The sequence below is a fragment of the Adiantum capillus-veneris genome, chromosome 18 (assembly GCF_014529385.1).
Source record: "Adiantum capillus-veneris isolate H3 chromosome 18, ASM1452938v2, whole genome shotgun sequence".
In the NCBI taxonomy this organism is placed as follows: Eukaryota; Viridiplantae; Streptophyta; class Polypodiopsida; order Polypodiales; family Pteridaceae; genus Adiantum; species Adiantum capillus-veneris.
The window spans coordinates 8826468-8830552 of record NC_140948.1 but is presented as its reverse complement, the minus strand read 5'-3'; positions in this window follow the sequence as shown (position 1 = coordinate 8830552).

Below are 4085 nucleotides of genomic sequence, written 5' to 3'. Positions count from 1 at the left end.
GTTCCTTTTCTAGTGGTAGATCCAGACTTCCAGCATGTACTCTCTTTGCGGGATGAGTACCTCCATTGCTTCGATGCTACACTCCACAACAACTTGCGGACTACATTTTTTCTAAGAAATCAATGCCATGGGAGAACTAGGGAGGGACTCCGTACATCTAGAGCCTCACACCAATGACACCTCTTTCCACAGTCTCATCTTATCAACCTATTCTCTTTCGGCTACAGGGCCTCACACTCCTTTCATCACAGGGCCCCATGCCATTCCATTTGACTCCTGCTTCACTCGAGCATTGTGGACAATCCACAGCTCGTTGAAAAACTTCTTTTGGCAACGTGAATCAACCTTCATCTCAGGGCAGCAAGCATTGTGATAAGTGGAGTGGCGGGGAATCCTATGGATTTTCTTGCTTTGGTAGTGGACGGGGACGGTGCCCCCTATTTTAGAGCATGCCTCTCTAGATGCACAGGATGAGGACACTGACGGATCCATAGATGCTACTAGAGAGTAAAGTATGGCAGCAAAGTGGACTTTGGTATAGCACAAGACAAGGTGTTTCAACGTCATCTTCAGATTCTTATACATTCGACGTATAAGAATTGTCTTGTAAAATTCACATATCAATAGCACGGTCATGCACGCTACATCAAGACAGTTTTGCATGCTCAATTTCCAAATGCCCCCAATGAGCATTGGCTGGAGGGCTATATATATATATATATATATATATATTTGAAAAAAAAGCAATGCAGAGAAAGTATGAACAAGTTGCAACAAGCTCATCCTATCGTCAACAATGCAATTCTCAGGCTAGACAAACTCCCACACACTATGGTTCAGGAGGCAAAGTAGTCAAATATGTAAGTTCTTATAAATTGGATCCTAAACCGGTGAACAAAGTGTTTTAGTTTATGAGTTTCTTTTGTTATTTGCTAACTTAGGAAAATGTCACTCTTAGCCCCTGATGAGAGAGATGGTCACGGATCAAGAGTGGCACACAAAATTCAATACTTGGTGATGGCTGTTGGAGAACCGTGACATCTCTTAGACGAGCAATTTGAGTCAATTGTCGGACCTCTATAGGTGGTAAGTGTAGACAAATCATATTGTAGTAATTGGTTTGAGTTATTAACTAATTTAATTTGGTTTTGGTTAGTGTAGAGTCAAGGTGATTATACATATGAATTATTGGATGAATATGAGGACTTTGACCAATATAAAAAATTGTATTCCTCTTTTAAAGTGCAAATGTGGTATAAAAAAACTCTATGAGCACATGTATATACAAATCAGCTAAAATTTGATCTTATTTGTATTTTTAAAATTATTTCTTTTTTATACTTTAAATTGTCAAGGTAAGGTATATTCAAATTAAGTCTATTGTTTATTTTTTTCATTACATTTTTCAAAATGCAATTGATGTTTCATATGTTTTATGCAAGTCAAAAATAAAGGTGCTCATTTGGACCACTGGCCCAAATGAGACCCTTATTTTTTATAAGCCGTATAGCGATAATATCTGTGACAAAAGACACAATAATAGATGCCAAAATATATATGTGACTATTACCCCGTCTATTGCTAGTAAACCGTTGCCGCCAATGCAATTTTTTCTCCTTCCAGTTTCATTTGTTAACTTGCGGTAATAACGGCGGTTCTCAATCTTTCCTCTTATAGTGGTATAAGTTTTTTATTAAACTGAATTCATTTGCTATAAAGATCTAAGTTGAAGATGGTGATGAATCCATTTTCTCTAAAGTGGCTTTTCTAGAAATAGCTTCGACATTCATCCTTGCCTGCTCTTTGTACATTGACTTTGCAATACTATCTTGCCTCTCAGAGCCAAATCCAAGGTCACTGACACCTCCATCATCACCGACTTGAACATGTTCCATAGCTTCCTCTATTTTGACTTCACGTGTTGCCCGAATCTCCATCATGAATGTAGCATTTTCTCTTCGATCGTCTACCGCACGCCCTCCATGAATCGCTAGTTCTGCTTTTGCCTCCTGCACCCACTCCATATCAAAAGATTCTTCATGGAAAATATAAGGCTAGATTTCATTATTTCCTTGCAAAAATCAAGCACAATTCCACACGATGTACTCTTGGAACATTCATAAGTGTCACCAAGGCCCAAGAGTCCATCTCCTGTAGCAATCATGCTAAGAGCGATGGACATTGTATCTTCAATTGGCGCAGCCATGCGGAAGTTGGTGGATCTCTTTTGCATGAATGGTGCAAGCTTCCCACAAAGGTAATTCAAGGTTTATTTTTTGTTGATCCTTAGACTCCTCTTGCACATGCTAGCATTATAAGCCCTTGGGAGATAGCATAGAATAAAGCCTTGTGTACGTGGGTATGCCCATACTCGTTTTTGTCATTTGTGACCCCTCCTTTAGTTGGAACTCTTCTTAAGTCTTACAAACCGTGCCATGAACTTGGTAACATGCAACCAAGTTTGCAGTATGGAATCATCATTGCAAAAGTTGGGCTCCTATAGCAATCGATAGATGGCTAAAGAGCACAACCATGCACAATAGAGAGCCATTTCCTTGAATATGGCCATCAAATCCTTCAATGGTAGAAAAAATACAACATATTTAGTGATAGTCTACCTAAATTTACAACTTTTTTATCATACTTTAAAACCTTGAAACTTTACAATACCCTTGGGATGCATGTCAATAAAATTTGAAAGCTTTGGAACATGGAAAGCTATATATGAAAAATTACAGCAAAAATTTGAAAAATTGAAAGCTTGGAATCATGAAAATTCTAAAGCTACTTGTCACTCGCCCCTAGACTCCTTTAAAAAGTCACTCATAGTCATACGCATTACTGCTAGTATGTTGAGCCACTCCTTCTCCAAGGCAATATTCTGGCTAGAGATCTCCTTGAGATGCTCCAAGAGAAGTTTCCCTGTACTAGTCATCTTGACCAAAGACTCCTCGTACTTCTGAGTGTCTTTAAATCTTGTAGATAGGGTGGGTTGGGTCTTCTCTTGATGTGGGGTGGCATTTTCTTTTGTGTTGTCACCAATTGGTTGGGTGACATCCTCCATTGTTGATGAAGAAGCATGGCTAACAGGAGTAATAGTGACTCTAGTGAGTAGTAATCATCCATTGTGTTGAACCATTTGCATACGTTCCTCCTCTCATTTCCAAAAATTGAGTTGTGGGCTTTGTCCTGCCTGTAAAGTTGTAGCACTGCTTGCTACTTTTTGCAAAACAAAACTGTTATATTTAACAAAATGAGGTTAAGTGGTAGCTAGTTTAGTGGCCACCTTTGCCCACAAATTAATCCCTTGCTTCCCAGGATTATTGAACTCCTCATTCATGCCCCCCAAACATGAATGATTTAGTCCACCCACTAGTCTTTCCACTTGCTTTTTATGTTGTCTCCATCGTCATCATCTCTCAAGTCGATGTTGCCCTTCTTCCTTGAGGCTTTGGGATTCTTTGCTATGGCCTAGTTTTGTAGCACAACCTCCTCATTGGCGGCTTCTTTCCTCTTCAAACATTTGGCACGACTTGCCTAAGGCCTTGTGTTGATAAGCCCGCATGACATTAGGGGTAGGGTTGGATGATGGTTGGGATGCCACATGATTTTTTTGGGGGAGGGGGGGGGGTTGGGGGGGGGGGGGGGGGGGGGGGGAGGGGTCATCCATATTGGAGTTAGGACTAGTCTCACTTAGAGGGGTTGAGGGACGAGAAGGTTGTGTAGCCATAGGAGAATGTGGACTATGAGCATTTAGAGGAGGTGAGGGAAGGGGTGGTGGAATTCAGGAACCATAATTTGGGGGTATAAACATGAAGGGAAAGTTGGGAGAGATGGATGGAGAGTTGAACATGGTTTGGTAGGCATGAGGTGGCATGTGGAAAGAAAGAGGGGGGTATGGATGGAAACTCTATAGATTGAGAGAAACGAGATTGGTAGAGAGTAGGGTCGTCATTGTCTTGTTGAGGATCAAAAATTTGATTTGCGTTGGAGTCAGTTGTACCTATATTGCAAAACAAAAAGGGTAAAGACCTGGACACAACATTTCAACTTTCTCATGAATGTATGATTCACATAAGTAAACC